Genomic DNA, 17,443 nt, shown 5'->3' on the forward strand with positions numbered 1-17,443 from the left:
ACTTTAGTCTTTGCAACTTTACAGATCTTCTTTATGCACCAAGAGCTTGTAACATTCCAAAGAGAAAGGAAAAATTTAAATCGCACCATATGACCCCTTTAAAATGACATTTTTATCATCTTAATTCAAGTAATGAAGGATTTTGAAAGTCTGACAGTAATCAGTGATGAGTACTACCGTAAGGTTAACCCTGCCTGGTTTAAATGTTTCAAAATGATTAACAGTTGAAAACATTCATTAGAAATTTAGAAAAGTAATCAAATGTAAACAGTTACATTACTTTAATAAAGCAATTGAAATAGTTACATTACGTTACGTAACTTGTAATCTGTAACCTATTACATTTCCAAAGTAACCTTCTCCATATGTTTACACATACTTTTTTGTCATCATAGCAGTATATTTCCTGCTCATTACCAAAAAAGCCATAAAAAGCCAAAGGCGACTTAAGGCATAAACTGACTGCTAAGACAAAGCCACAGCCAATGACCTCAACACATCATCTGTTCAACAGAAAAAATGCAGCCTGCACTGCATCTACTATATGAGTCAAGGTCCAGAGAGTTGGCAGGGCAGATCATTAGTTTTCCCCCCACACCGCAGTTATCACCTCTGAAGAACTCCTTTCGAAGAAGAAAATCACAAGCATAAAAACAGAAACCTCCAGGGAACAAGACCACGGTCTTCTCATTAACAACTGAACAACATACTTGCTAAATGGTCACTATTGCACTTAAAATCTTTATAGATGACACTACTACAGCCAAAGAAGTTGCATGAAATGAACACAAGTTGCGTTAGATGAATAAATAAGTCATGCAGCAGCATTGTGTATGTCAAGGCTGGTCCAAAAGCAAGTTTCAATAACCAAACTGTGAAAAATAACACTCAAAAATGTGGAATAATTGCATCAATTGGCTTTCTGGGAAGAAATATGCAAAAAAAATTTATAATAATAATATTAAAAATCATATTTTTCATATAAATGTCTTTGTATTTATTGAACTGTATTGTACTCTTATTATTTGATTGAGTTTTACATAAAATGAATTTTAAATATAAGGCATGGAGAGCCTCGAAGCTTTATCTTGGAGTTGGTTCACTCCTATAATAAAAGCACAGTTTATGCTAGTTGTACTATTATTTAAAAGAGAATGACACAAAATGTGAAAATCGGCACTACAAATGTTATCTGCAGGGAGCATGTCCAAATCAACAAAGGAAACATCTCTGTGAATCACAGCCCAGCAGCCTTTACCTGACACCTGTGTCTCTATGGAGTACATTCACTCTGTTCTCTGCAATATTTGTCATGGCAACAACAGTAGCCTCCACTGTCAGCAAATCATACTTAAATTTCACTTAATAGAGAGAATTAGCTTTTTTTTTTTCATAGCACAGTCTATCTTGAGTTTTCCCCCCCTTAAAGCTATCAGTATGAGTATCATTTCACAAAAAAAAACAAAAAAAACAGACAGTAAAGTAGATATACGAAACTGTCAGCCAGAATCCAAAAGTCAGTGTGAGTGCTGTTTAGCTCACAAATAGTGATTAGTTAAGCCCATCATTAAGATTTTATGGCAATTTTAAAAATACAGCAGATATGTGTTAGCTGTGGAAGCAAAAACCAATGATGGTAAGACTTGTCATAATGGTAATATGTGCTGAAGAGGGGAGACACCTCAACTAATTTGCTCTGAACCATGGGGATTTCAAGCTTGCTTTGCAAGCTAATGATTTTAAAAAGGATCAATTAGTGAAGCCTGACAAGCAGGGCAGGTATCATTTGTCACAATGGTAGAAGGAGACTTTTTGAGGTTAGACAATTCAAAAGTTATTTGGAAAATGTCACTTACTTGTCCAGACAAGGGTGTAATTTTAACTCCCATACTAATCGATGTTTCTTTACTAGATTTATAGTCTGGACATTTGCATTTTCATATAAATTATTGTGATGGATATTATAGGGAACATCAATTGTCAAAGTAACCCATAAATTTTATTTATTTGACCAAATTGAACATGAGTCAGCCATGAATGTCAACAGAGTGACATATTAGTAGACAAAGTCCTTTATTAGAAACCTTCAGAGAATGTTTCAATCGGTGTCACTCAGTCACAATCTTAAGCCTATACTAATGACCATGCACACTAAAGTCTTGAGTATGTTTAGAATGATTATGAATATTTCTAAATTAGTACTCAAATAAAATCCAGTGCTTTTGAATGAATTGTAAAACCGAGACAGATCTCTGGCATACAATTGACCCTTCGCAGGGAGTTTGACTGACAGGCAATCTGACCTATCATAACGCAGAATCTGCCATTTTTGTCTAACAAACAAACCAGACAGGAGAGTAGATTAACGTCGGCGGACCTGACCTTGAAAAATGGTGTGTATTGACATCTTTCTACACACTTCTGGTGTTCATTCCTGTTTATTTCATGCTATAGGCCTAACTAGTAAAGAGGAAGAGATGATCAGTTCACGTGCTGCTTGAACTGAGGTCTGTCATGACACATTAAAGAGCCACAAAATGGTATTTATTGTTTGAATTTCTTAATAAATGACTAAATATTCTTGTATATAGACCTGTCGCAATAATCAATATATCGACTTGTCGCGCAATATATGTACATGACCGCAATCATTTTTGGTGACGCCCAATATACCGCCCATTATATTTACTTAAAAATTTATTTCACCATGTTTTGTACATTCCACTTGCGTATCAGCATGTTTTCAGTTTCCTCTTTGCTCCGTGATGTATTTTTCACTGCGTGAAAACATGATGTGTGGTGTGAGATGGCTTGTCGGACATATCAACAGTAACGAAGAGGTCAATTACAGCTGAAGCTACAACTGTCAAGCTCTAAAAAGGACCAAAAATAAATAATCACATAAGTAATGACAGAATATTTATTTTTGGGATAAACTTTTTCTTTAAGCATACTCTAAATTCATTTGCATAAAACTGTCACCTCAATGACTACTTACTAGTAAACAATGAGAAATATCCTTTGTGCTGGTTCTCCCACTTCTTTTAGTTTACGGTTGAGCAGGGACTGCACAAACATCTGCTGTAGCCAGGCAGGTCACAGAACCCAAGGCATGTTGCTTTGTTCTCTGTGGCAGTGTTAAAAACAGCATTTGTGACAACTCAGATTAAGTTGGAGCCAAGGATGTTCAAACAGAGACTGATAATGAAAGTAACCTCCAGACTGCTGACTCTGTGAACCCCCTGCTGTAACATGGCCACTATCTCCACTTGCCAAGCAGGCTTCCATACTCAGCAGCGCTTCAGGGGAGGCCCGCTCCTCTGACACTGCAAAGCAAATCGGATACGAGACTGAGAAAATAGGATGACACCGTCGTACCCAAAATAGAACGAATGTCAGATGGAGTCAGAGCATTTTGGAAAAACTTAATTTGTGTGTCAGTTTATCAGCTATATGACCTGCTGACTACAGCTGACAGAACTAGTATCCAGGTTTGCATAACCAAACAAAACATGGCAAAGATACAGCAGACCTGGAAGCAATATGAATCCACAGAGACAAAGGAGTAGAGCACCATCCAGTCATTTTTCAGTGCACTCGTTATGATGGCAGCCAACGTTGGGGAGAGAGCAGGGTCAGAGCATTGTGGAGTGAAAGCCAGACCCTTCCCAAGGTCAGTCTTGTTCAATACATCACACCACCTCACCCTGTGGCCTCTGCAAGCCGACACACCATGGCCACATACACATGTCAAAGAAACGCTTCTTGCCAAAACAAATCACCCAGAGGGCACCCCAACCAGATCATTCCTCTCAGCTCAGGGCCTTTGTGTGATCTTCTTTCTGTTATGCAAATAGGAGAGAATGGCAAACTAAATACTGTACATAATCATGTGTTCTCAAGTTGCAATTTTAATTCATGCAAAAACATTTGCAAATACAATTTGCAAAGCCAGCACCATCCCATGTGTACAAGACAACAAATTTGTCACTTCTGGGGAAACTGGCACAAATGCAACTATGGTTCATTTATTAAATGCAATAAATTACGCTTACGGTTTAGTGCATGCAGACAAAACGCAGTGAAATTGACAAACTAGACAATGTTTGTTAGTGACCAGTAACACATGTCTGGGAGCGACAGAATGTCAGACATTTCTAGGAGGTCATAGCAGCCAATCATTTTGATGACAGGCTTTGGCTCTGGCATTTTAGAATGGCCAGATCAATGTTTTCTTATGTATGAAAGACTTGCTAAGACAAAGTCACATGATTTGCTACTAGAATTTTTGCATAAAAAGCATAAAAAATATAATTTATAAAATAAAAAAGTATTAAATGAAAGTATAAAAAATAGAAGTATAAAAAGGTATACAAAAATGTAATCTAGGTAAGTATTATTAATCTGGGTAAATTTAAATGACATTATTACTCATTATCATGCTTGCTCAATTTAATTTGAAGTGTTAAAACTGTATTAGTATAGGTAGAAATTCATTTTAACCTAGATTAATAAATGCTATAAAAATATTGCTTATTTCACAAAATTTAATTCATTAACTTATGTTAACAGTTCTAAGCTTATATTAAAGTGTTTTAATTCATATTTTGAAAATTAAAATTGCTTCTTGGCAATTCCATCCAGCAAACTTTTAATAAACAACATCACAACATTTGCATACAAATTATGTGGATGGAAACCTAACTGACTATATACACAGAGAGAGCCAATCTAAAAAAAGAAAAGGAAAGAGCTAAAATGACCAATGTTCGTCTCTGAGGGATACTGCTTCCCAATCGCATTCTTTTCCAGACCGGTCCATTGTTTTTTTCTGAAGGAAACTTTTGCACAATAAATTTATCTGCTGATCCGAGTCGACCTACTTTTTTGCAGATTACACTCTAAAAGAAGATTTTCCTTTTATATAACCCTACAACGCACATGAGTATTTAATATTTTCTTTTCCTCGTCTCCATATGTGCATCCTTCTAATTTAGGGCCTCTTTGTTTGTCTTTAATCACGATAATAATAATACAGTATAACAGCGCACCAACAACAGTGCCAACCAGGTGTTCAGCAGAAGTGATTAATATTTTCTATAAGGTCACAACAAAAGCTAGTTTCAGCTGTGGCACCTTTTTCCAGGAAAATGTCTTACTGAAGCAGCCCCAGCTTCCCGGTATCCACCTCAGCAGTTCACGAGCCTCCACTCTTCAGATTTCCAGCTGAAACCCAATGTGGAGTCAGTTTCCTCAGAGACGTCTAACAGCTTTTTGCATTAGGACAGAGGGGTAACCACAAATGCCACAAACTGTCACTGACACCATTATGAAACTCAGCCCTTTACGCATGAAGTAATACACACATTCAGCGCTCACACACACTCATATCCAACACACGCCCTCCCCAAACCCGGGCCATTTATTATTAATACAAGAAATCATTAAAGAATCCTAATTGGTGATGTGCTCGCGGAGTCTCCGAGGTGTGCGGGGTTCTGTCAGATCTCCAGCCTTCCAGTCTTTTGATAAGATGGCAGGACACCCTGCATTCATGTGCTTCTCCTGTTGACTGCAAAAGATGTCATTTAAATCTTCCTTTCCTTCTCCTCCCCATCCCAGGCTGATTAGCGCAAACCTGCTCCCAGACTGGCAGATGCTAATTCAGGAGCCCTTGTCTGGGGAACGTTGCCATTAGCGGCAGGTAGCACGCCGACGCGAGATACGAAAACCTCTAGACGACTCGACCCGGCTGTCAATCACAGAACTGAAGTCAGTAGTTCAGCACGGCTAATGATACCTCACCAAAGTCGTGAGGTAAAACTACAGGAAAGATGAAGAACGATGTGAAAACGTAATCAGACGAGTGCTAATAACAGGGTGACCAGCGGTACAACTGGCTCTCTGGACTCCTAATGACAGTCGGTGCCCGGAGCAAGAGACCAGGGTGCTGTAAGACAACCTCGGCTGTCGAATTTCTCTCTCATTATGTCAGAAACGTCCTGTCTGATTCAAAAACTCACACTAATGGTTTAAAATAACATCAATGACGTCCGTCCCAACAGCCCCCACCTGCAAAACATAGGTTAACAAATGCGTTTGACTGGACAAAATCAGCAGTGACCGGACCGTCGGCCTGTCAGACAACACAGGCATACTGAGATTTCAAAGAGCTTATCATTATCCAGAAATCTTAGCGATGTCTGGTTTGACAAAAGCAATCATGGTGACAGCCCATGGCAGTGTCTGACAGGGCTCTCCATAAACCCAAAGTGTGACTGAACCAGTCGGACACTGATTATGCAGGCGTAGCACTGCTGCCAGCACCTGTCAAACCAGCTGTCTGCTGTCCAGAGGTAAATATGAGCCTCTAGTCATTTAAACCACTATTAAAAAGATTACATTAAGCTCCAATTCCAGCCAAGGGCGTCATGAACCTATTTTTTATTATTATTTCTTTTCCTTTTTTTTCGTGGTGTCCCTCAGTTTGAATCAGCTTGACTCTTCTGCTTCCAGCCATTCACGCACATGAATGCTAGTTGACCTGCTTGCAACTGCGCTAATTCAAAGCCAGTTCATTACATCCGAGTCTCATCATCATCATCTTCTGCTGCTGGTCTCCCTCTGGTAAAAGCTATTTAATGAGTCCCATTGGTCACTTGTTAAAAATGAGATTCCCGAAGCCCAGTTGTACATGATTGATGGCAGACAAAAGTAGCATATCGTAGCTGGTGTATGCAGTGGACGTACTGTAGCGTTGGGGAAGCTACCTTGAAACTGTAAAGATATAAGCATAATGTGAAGTAGTTAAACTAGAGTCAAGCTACTGTAAACTTTCGAAATTGCAGTTAGCTACACTATAGCTAATACTAATTAAAAAGTAGCTAACTACTGTACCTTGAAAGTAAGGGGGCAAATTTTTTTTTAAAGTAACTAGTTACATAATTTATGGTGTATTTCAGTATCATAGTTTTCTGGTACAAATACAAGTGTTTTTGAATGAATAAACATTCCAAACTAGGGTGATAACATCAAATTTGAACTGATAAATTTACACTGAAACCACAAATCACTTAAAAATATATAAATAATAGGGCTGTATGTACCAAGTGCAATTTTCTGCATGTCTGTGATCTAATTTTGAATACTGACCGTGATTTAAAAAATTTATTAATTTTTTTTTTATTAAATTAAATTTAAAAATGAATAAAAAGAAACTCCAGGTCTGCTGTGCTTTTTTGTAGGGCTGCATTTTCATTATTATTATTATTATTATGAAACATGCTGCACATGTATTTAATTAAATTAATTAAGCAATTATCAAATTGCAAAAGGCTGTGAAAATACTGCATGTGCTGTGTTTTTCTTAACAATAATAATAATAATAATAATAATAATAACCTTCGTTATTTGACAAACTACATTGCAATTTCAGTTTTATTCTGATTAATCGTACAGCCCTAAAATCTAAAAACACTCGAATCCACTGTAAAAATGCTACAGTAAAAACCTGTTAAATGGTTTACGGTAAATTCCCCTACTATATACGGTGAAAAACTGTATTGGATATTACATGTAATTTTACGGTAGTATACCGTTTTTGGAAGTGAAAAAGACTGTATAATTTACAGTGAATAACCGTAAATTGACATTCCCAGAATTCCCTGCATTACATTTCAAATTTGATGTTTTTATTTGTTGTTGAAATAATTATGTTTCTTCTTAGTTTTTTCTTATCAGTTTTGTATATTAGGGTTGTGTGTTACACCTAATGTTGTTAAATGAATGTTTATTGCATTATTTCAGTGTTTAGCGTTTGTGTGAATGACACTGTGCACCTTCTATATACTGTATGTTATTATTTAAAAGCTGCTTGTGATGGGCTTTGGTTCATCATGTGACTTTCTCATCACCACCTGCATTTGGTGGTTATCAGTGTATTACAAAGGTACAAAACAGATTTCAGTACTTCAATAAGTTGGTATATTAACATTATTTCAGTTAATGAAATTACGGTATTTAACCGTAAATTTATGTTAAAACTGTAAAACCTAAAATGTTCCTACCGTATTTTTTACGTTAAAATTCCGGCAAACACAGCTGCCGGTTTTTACCGTAAATTTTACGGAATTTTTTTTACAGGTGAACTTAATTAAAAGATATATTGATTAACTAAATATTCGGCTATATAAGAACTACCTAGTAGGGAGTAAATCTTATTTTTGAAATCTGTACAATTACAACAACCATTTGAACGAATGTACAAATGCTACATAGAAGACCCTGTTTTTGGACAATCCAATTCAAAACAATGAATCTATTGTTCCAGTATGAGAGCGAGAGAGACGAAAGTGTGTTTGATTACCTCAGCTTGCTCATAATGTGACATTACATAAAGAATAATCAAATGCTGGAAAAGCTATAGTGAGCAGCAGTCATGCTGCTAAACAATTTAGTTAGGTTAGTTATTCCCCAACACGGTTTGTGTGTGCATATCGGTGCAAAATAAAACTGGGTGGAAGGGTCATTGAAGCTGCTGCGATACACATCAACTAATTTTCCCTTGAAACGCAACACAAATATCACAATAACACACACTTTATGTGTACAGCCTCCCAAGAGATGGTGCTGAGTTTCATCCTATTTGCACCCAGAGTGTGAGCGTAGCACCCAGGCTGACAGTTCCATTTCTCCATCTCCCTGCGGTCGGACTCACGGAGCAGCAGGCCACGGAAGCTTCTGAGGTGGGTGCAAGCCTCCAGATCGCCTGGAGTAAGGTTTGTAATTAGCCACTCGCTCTGTAGGGCTGATAGAGGAGAGACGGGAGGGTTTACTTGCATGAGTGTGTATGTGTTAGAGCATGTGTTTAATGCTAGGCATGTGTGACCGGGGGTGACAGCCTGGTTTTGGGAGGCGACAGGAGAGATTGAGTGCGCTGCGATGGTGCCTGGTGTGTCACAGTTCTGTTGGTGAGAACGGCACCTCAGGCTCTGCTGGTGATTGCTTTGATGTGAAATGATTTCACTCTACCCGCCGGTGGAGTCCGCAGACCATGGGCGCATTTTGATGCCACCAGGCCCTCGCTTAAATGGGCTCGCTAATGTTAACTCGCACACTCGACACACACACCTCTACAACACAAACTGAGCTAAGTGAGAACACAGCTACTGTTCTGATCATCAGGTAATGTCCCTGTAGGACAGACCCAGCCCATCAGCTTGAGAGGTGCAAATGAAACACACAAAGGGTGACGGCCGTGAAGGGTGGGAGACACACGAACAGGCTATGAGAGCTCAATCACACAGTCTTCTAAAAGATATTAACTGTGAGGTAGTTCCTCTAGCTAAGGGATCTTTTAACTTTACTAAATCTCCACCTAGACTCTAAGCCCCCAAATTAAAAAAAAAACAAAAAACACATTACAATAACTAGAAAAGAAGTCAAAGTAAGAAGAATGAAGAAAAAATTGGATTTAATAATAAAGAAATATTTACACTTAATAAGGTTTAATTTGTTAAACATTAGTGAATGCAACAGCATTAACAATGAGCAATTTTTACTGCATTTGTTCAGCCTGTTTAATGTTCACCTAGATATATACTATTGTTCAATTTTAATGTTATTGTTCATTAATATTACATTAACTTGAAATGTGTTTTATGTATATTTAAGTAGAAATGAAAATAATAAAAATTAATAAATTACATAAAAGAAATCCGAAAAACGAAAAAAACTGTACAGAACATACATAAAGTAAATTTGAAGCAGGGGTTTTCAAACTATGGTCCGGGAATATTCATGTTCAGTTCAGTTCAGTTGAAAAAGTAAAAGGAGAGGAGAGGAGAGGAGAGGAGAGGAGAGAAAGAAAATTCTGTCTCAAATACATGCTGTTCTTTTGAACTTTCTATTCAAAGTATGCTGAAAAAGTATTATGGTTTATGTAAAGAGAATATAAATTGATTATTGGTTATTTTAAAAAAGTTACTTGAGCATCAAATATTGATTGATTATGTAATGATTAAATATAAATATTGATATATTGATTGATTATATACATGTATGCATGCGTGTGTGTGTATGTATGTATAATATATATATATATATATATAAATATATATATATATATATGAACAGGTGTACCTAATAAAGTGGCCGGTGAGTGTATATATATATACACACATATACATACATACATAGATACACACATACAGTATATAGTATTTATATACAGTTTTTCTCTTTTTTAGTGTGCTCACTGGTTCTATAGGGATCAATTCCTGAAAAACTCCTTTATAGGGGCCATATGATGTTGCTAAAAAGAACATTATTTTGTGTATTTGGTGTAATGAAATGTTTATGCGGTTTAAGTTTCAAAAAACATTATTTCCCACATACTGTACATTATTGTTTCTCCTCTATGCCCCGCCTTTCTGCGCGTCAATTTTTACAAAGCTCATCGGTCTGAAAAGCGAGTTGTGCTCTGATTGGCCAGCTATCCAGTGCGTTGTGATTGGCCGAATACCTCAAGCGTGTGACGGAAATGTTACACCCCTACCATACTGTGATGCCATGTCAGGCCGGAGCAACGAGACAGGCCCTGCCCCAAATGGAACACTTCATGTGCACTTGCGGTCTTATGGACTTACAATGGCCGCCGCGTGCGCGTGTCCGTTAAGTCCACGAGACCATAGGGTGTCCCATTCGTCATATTAGCATTCAGAAGGGTGCTCGCGAGCGCCCCCTCTGCGGCCGTTATGCGCCCTCGATCCGCACTTCTGCCGAGCCCTCACTGGGGCTAGCTCCGCAGCAGACTTCTACCCGACAGTCAAAGTGGCATTACGTCACGAAAGTGCGGACTCAGAGGAAGACCGCGAGGGTTTAGGAACACAGCGTCACAGTGGCAAGCTTGAGTGAGCGGAGGCCGGCGGCTAGAGTGAGGAACGGCCGGCAGGCTGAGTGAGCGGCAGTCAGCGGATTCGACGAAGGAGTGGCCGGCGGCCTTGCAGCAACCACATGTGAAGACCCCGGGCTGGACTCCGCTTCGTCCACGGTGAAAGCCGATCCGGCGATCCACAGCACGAAGTTGATGTATTTCCTCAGCGACCAGCACGGATCAGCTCCAGGCATGACGAAGCAAATATCGTCCTCTTGGAAAGAAACAAAGTAATTTCGCTTTCACAACGAAACACAGCGTCTCCACGGCATGGCGGCGGTGTTAGAACGAGCCGTTTTAGGTAGGCGTGGTTGACACTTAACTTTTATAAAAAAATATCTCTTTGGATTTGAGACTTTAGTCTTTGCAACTTTACAGATCTTCTTTATGCACCAAGAGCTTGCAACACTTCAAAGAGAAAGGAAAAATGTAAATCGCATCATATGACCGCTTTAATAAAATACATTAAAAAGTGATCACAGGCTTTCATGGTTGCATTTCAATACTGATGAAGCCGGTAGCTAATTTTCTAACTAATTATATGGTCAAGTCACCCAGGTGTGTGAGCATATGTACAGTGTGCATATGTTCTGGTGTGTGTTTGTGGATGCGCTGTGCTGCTGGAGCACCTTGAATAGGGTGGAGGTCTCTAACAGGCCGCCAGCATCTGCTGCAGTTCAACACCGCCCTGCCCAGACACCGTGAGTGAAGGTGCAGGTATAGCCATCAATTAGATTTTAACAAATGACTTTCTAAGTGCATTACCTAGCAGCTGCTAAATCGGTCAACCCTAGAAAGACATTCTGCGAGTGTGACTTAGACTGCTATTTGTTTGCGTAATGAACAGCAAGAATGCATGAGATGTTTCTCCAAAAACACAATAGACTTGCCACTAAGACCTGGGTTGTCATGGTTTTGTGCCAGCAATGAGCTTCCTGAATAGTGCATTATTCCTTATCTCTCACAGAAACAAATCAAAACACAACATTCAGCTGCAGTCTAAAAGGATGAAACTGAGCTGAATGAAATAGTCTTACTCAGAATCTGATTGACTGCACTGCATTTGCTTCACATGTGGCATAAATGATGACAAATACAGGTTTTCCTCAATGGCTCAGACACTAAACTCCATTCTACTATCCTAAACCATAACATCATTTTTCAAAAGAAAGACTGCAGTATATACACTATTTGTGCATTTCACAGAAGATATTAATAAGTCAAACTATTTTTTTGTCAACTTTATACTAAATTTAGCATTTTACAATGTGGTCTTGTAGAAAGATTAACATAGCAATTTCCAAATTACCAAGACTACAAAGCCAAAGTAATTTCTTTTCTTTTCTTTTATTTATTTTTTAAATTACATACACTGACAAAACTTTTACAATAATACAGAAAGTAAATATGGTTTAAAATGTATTTTGACTTTCAAATACTTTGGAAGCGTGTCATTTAATATCTGATCGTTTTCTTAAGCATTATCTGATGTATATATCTATCCTTCCATCCAACCTGGCAATTGAATATTAAGTTTACACACTTTTTTTAACCATGCATGTAACTGGTCTTTGATCTCTGACTGAATACAAGGCCAGTGATATGAATACAATCTCTACTGTATAAGTAAATAAGAATGCTAAAATAAGTTATTGGTTTGTAGTTATATATGAAGAGTTCAGATGCAAAAGCCTCTAAGTGCCATCTAAAATTTTCTTCTAAAATGGTTATTTTCTCAGGCTCCTATGTTTATGTTCAGTTATTTTACTTTAATGGGAAAGAAAAGAAACTAACTATTGCCATTAAAGTGAAATTACTGAACCTACACATAGGAGTCACGTTCATTTATGATTTACATGAATCATGATCGCATATTTTCAATTCAAAACGGCGAAATTTCATAAAAAGTTGAGTAGTTTGCATCACTAGATAGTCTATTACTGTTGGTCGCTGAACATTTCTATCGTAAAACATTTTTTTAATACAGTACTACTTACATCTTTCCACAAACTCTTGTTGCAAACTCTTTCATTTGATTGGCCATCTCGATCATTTTGGCATTGACGAGCGCTGTTGGACCACTGAGGCAGACAGACCAGCCTAAAAGTTTAACTTTTAAAACTTTTTGTCACCCTAACAACAAACAGCGTTCCTCTTTCTTATGCACAGAGTCTTATACTGTCTATCAGCTATGACTATTTTAGTCTTTCAAAGGACAAAATGGGTGGGAAAACAGTAATAAAAATTAGATATAAATGACATAAAATGCAGGCCAGGAGCGAGGCCCTGTGCGGTCGCACACTTGGCGCAGCCCTTGCGACGGTACTGTGTGTTGTTCAGGAATTATATGTGCCATCCCACAGGCATCTTCCACTGACAAGCTGTCTTTAGCTTCTCGTCTCCGCATAAATAATAAAAAGATATAAATAAAAAACCAGTCACAAACAAATCAGAGATTCACAAAATAATAAACATCTCTGAATTGAAGGCTGGTTTAAACATGGCATTCTGTGGAGAGACACTTATTCTGTGAGAGAAGCGAGTTCAGAGATCCTTCATGTGTCTGCTAAACTTACACACCCCAGCTTTTGTTTATTGATAGAATTAGTGTGGAAATTAATTTCCACTGCACAGACAGTGTGGCCTCACCTTTGAGTCTGTCTCGCTGTTTGGAATGTGATAAAGCAGAATGTAATTAAATCATTTATTATGAATTTTTACAATTATAAGCCATATTTTGTTTCTTTAACTCGCAAACTTTTTCATTATAATTTTTAATGCATAAGCCTCAGGCGTCAAACACATCAAGATTGGTGGTTAAATAATTAGATGGTGGCCCACATTACGTACATTACATTTTCAGGACATGCTTCATGCTGTCCAATTAGCCAAAAATATGGCACCCAACAGCACTCTGCTCCTCCACTCTGACTGTCTTCAGGGTGATGAATCATTCCTCCCGTCATGACTTTAAATATAATATACATATATGAGAACAATTTTCTACCCGTTAGCACTGGATGGGAACTCATGAGTCTTAAATGGTCTGCTTAAACTGCTAGAAAAGGGCAAACACACTTTTTGAACACAAATGTTTACTGTTTATACTCACATACGAGGAGTGTGGAATTTAAATTTGTTTTGACAAGCATTTCCCATCGAGGTGTTGTTATTTCTGTCGCCGTCTGGCTTCTCAGGTCATTTGGGGCAGGCTTTTAATGCCTGTGCAGAGTTCATTAGGAAAAACACTAATGGAGCAGCCATTATTGAAGAGCACAGTTTTAAAGAGACCTCAGAGACTGGCTTAACGGTTTTAGGCAACGGCAAACACACTTTTGAACACAAGTGCTTACTGTTTATACTCACATATGAGGAGTGTGGAATTAAATGAAGGTTTTGACAGGCTTTTCCCAGTGAGGTGTTGTTATTTCTGTCACCGTCTGGCTTCTCGGGTCATTTGGGGTGGGTTTTTAATGCCTGTGTAGAGTTCATTAGGAAAAACACTAATGGAACAGCCATTATTGAAGAGCACAGTTTTAAAGAGACCTCAGAGACTGGCTTAACTTACTTTAGCTGTGCATACAAGAAATAGAAAGCAAACTAAATATTCTAATTACCAAAAAAAAAACAAGCGATTTGTGCTTAAAATTATTTATTCATATGCATTAAGTTATACTATATTTTATACAACAGTTAGTGCTGGTACTCAAAAAATGTGTCCAAACTAGGTAAGTTCTAAGAGTACTGATACACAGTGATAAGGATTACATTATGAGGTTACATTATGCCAGTAGATGCGACAATGACTTGTCTTTATAAGTGAGTCATTGAATTATTCATTCAACAGTCATTCAACAACACTAATGTATTCAGAAACTAAACAATTGTTTTTATGAATAAGTCACTGAATCATCTACTGATTCGCTCAACTGATTAATTCTGGAAATGCACAATATTCTTCTGGGACTTTTTCATTGGCAAAGCGAAAATAGACAAAGTAGCTGCCAATAAAATGCAGGTTATTCAGTAACTGTTAAGGGGCATATAATTATATTTGTAAATGTGCTGTCGCTCTGAATATCAGCCATTTATTTTTTATATATATATTTGGAACAACAGCACTCTTACTTGTGTGATATTGCCTACAGAAAATTAGATTATAGAATATAAACAAACATTGTTGAACTAAAAACAAGTGATCTAAAGGTCACATATATATTGAGAAAATTATCTATCAAACTTAAGTTAACAAAGTTTAATCACTCCACAACTGATGTTTCATTATTATGTTAAAAATATGCTTACTGACCTTGTAATAATAATAAATAAAATATATATACATAAAAACTTAAAGTCTGATAGCCCTATACCTTTTTACCAACCAGTTTTTAAATATACACTGATTTGCCACATTTTTTCTAAATGTGCTTATGCACATCTTACCATTATTTCACTTCATGTCTCTAATGATTTCTTCTCAAAAGATTGTATGACGCGTGAATATTTCTAAGTGTGACACAGCTGTTGTGTGAAACATGGGACACACAAACGCACTAAAGTGTCTGTGATTTTGCAGAGCTGTCGTCAACACAGAGACTGTTTTAAAAAACACAAGCCAATCGAACGCACCCCATCACCTTGGTTACACACATCAGCTTTGTCCACTGACTAAAGCTGAGTGAAACGATTAAAATTGAGCACATTAAAAACAGCCTTGAGAAAATGACACCACATCCTGAGAAGACAGAAAGGATCACACAGACTTTTCACAAGTTGCTGTGGCAAAGAAAAAAAGAAAAAAAACTGAACCGCAATGGGAGTGTTAATTTAATTAAAATTACAAATGTGCAATTTCTTGAACGAGTCATGATGCAGAAGCTGTATAGAAGCACAAAGGCAGATGCTCAACACATGGGACGATTGGAGCAGTCACTCCAAATGTGTGTGTCTGCTACCCCTAGTGGCACTGGAGCATCACCACACCAAACCAGAGAGAATAATCCCTGAATGCTTCCCCTGACTCCTGTGACCCCCTTCAACCAGGCTACATGCCTTTCTCCCCTCTCTTCTCACACGGCCCTTACAACCCCTCTTGCCTCCCCCACAGAGAGTAGTTTAGGTCATTACAGTGTGCTGTCAAAACCTGTGACTGCTCTGCGTCAGAGGATTAGGAGTAAGAGAAGAAGCACAGTCTTAATTTTTTTCCACCTCCTCTTTCCGCCTCCTAAAGTTAACCTCTCACTGTGTTTTGTAGCTACTTTCACAGTGGGTTCCATTAAGGCACAGAGGATAGGGGTACATGGAACGCACGGATATGGACAACCGGTCAGGATCAGGATTTATACAGCAAGTTTGTGATGATTTCCAAAATATCCCGGCTTTATTGGGCATAAAATTATTTTAAATACCTAAAATGCATTTCATTTTGTAAAAACAAGAGTTGTAGTGTGTAGTAGAAGCTCCAATATAACTCAAATTTGACCAGCGTCATTTCACCAATTTAATTCCCCCTTCTTCTTCCCATTCATTCTTTATGCACTATATCCGCAGGACAGTGTCTGACCAGTCAGAAAATGACTGAGTGAGAAAGGTTTTAATGACATTTGCAGTATGATTTAAACTTTTTAGAATTTAATGCAATTTCATACAACTGAGATGGTGAATTTGATTAAAATAATGATATGATTATTGAAATATTTCATACTGAGATTTTTTTGTTTTTGTTTTTGTTTTAATTAAATACCACCAAAGTTTTGGAGGTCACGTGTTATTTGCTGTCATTTATTTTTTTAAAAATAGGCAATATAATTTCAACATAGACTAAATATTTGTATTTCTGATCATCAGTTGGTGACACTCTAGGCCTAGTACATCTATGCACAGAAATGGCTCTGTATATCGATAGCACATGAGTTATCAGCTAATATTATTAATTTATTTAAGAGATCATTAATCTATCAGTTTAGGCTGATATCAAACTTAATTGTGCATGCTAATTTACCCATATTTGTACATTTGATACCCTTGGTGTTAACTAATGGTCACTTAAACTTAGTCACTTAAATGTAATGCATCAAATCGGTATTGACCAAAATGTTAACATCAGTGCATCCCTACTTTTCTACATGCTTTTCTACAAGTTTCAAGAATGAATTAGTTTAATACAAGACTATAGAAGTGAAATACAGAAAAGTAGAGAAATAATTATTATAAATTATTTACCAGTCAATAAACAAGGCAAAAATACAAACATAATGTTAAAATCACAAACAACTTCAGTTTTGGTGAAACCGCCCTAGTTTCCAAAACATGAAAGGGTTAGTTTTCAGCGGGTGTTGCATGCATCAGTCCAAAAGAAGTTAAATAAAAAGTGCCCATCCATAAAAAAAGTGTCTCACACGGCTCCGGGGGGTGAACAAAGGCCTCCTGTAGCGAATCGATGCATTTTTGTAAGAAAAATATCCATATTCAAAACGTTATAATCACTTTAATGTAGCTTGCGCCAACAGT

The 17,443-nt window shown here is 37.5% G+C and overlaps 1 long non-coding RNA gene across 2 annotated transcripts in view; it reads right to left on the minus strand.

Moving 5' to 3' along the window:
• LOC107708360 (uncharacterized) overlaps positions 1-17,443 on the minus strand; it is a 36,094-nt gene that overhangs the window by 10,839 nt on the left and 7,812 nt on the right. The window contains exons 2-4 of one of the 2 annotated variants that reach the window (XR_001636353.1): positions 3,216-3,326; positions 2,999-3,127; positions 2,797-2,873 (exon numbers count right to left, since the gene is read on the minus strand). This is a non-coding gene — a long non-coding RNA (uncharacterized LOC107708360). Of the gene's footprint in view, positions 1-2,796; positions 2,874-2,998; positions 3,128-3,215; positions 3,327-17,443 lie in introns of those variants that run through there. The other variant, XR_001636354.1, reaches the window with a different exon arrangement.

This window comes from Sinocyclocheilus rhinocerous, unplaced genomic scaffold (genome assembly GCF_001515625.1).
Source record: "Sinocyclocheilus rhinocerous isolate Xijiao unplaced genomic scaffold, SAMN03320098_v1.1 scaffold1243, whole genome shotgun sequence".
Lineage (NCBI taxonomy): Eukaryota > Metazoa > Chordata > Actinopteri > Cypriniformes > Cyprinidae > Sinocyclocheilus > Sinocyclocheilus rhinocerous.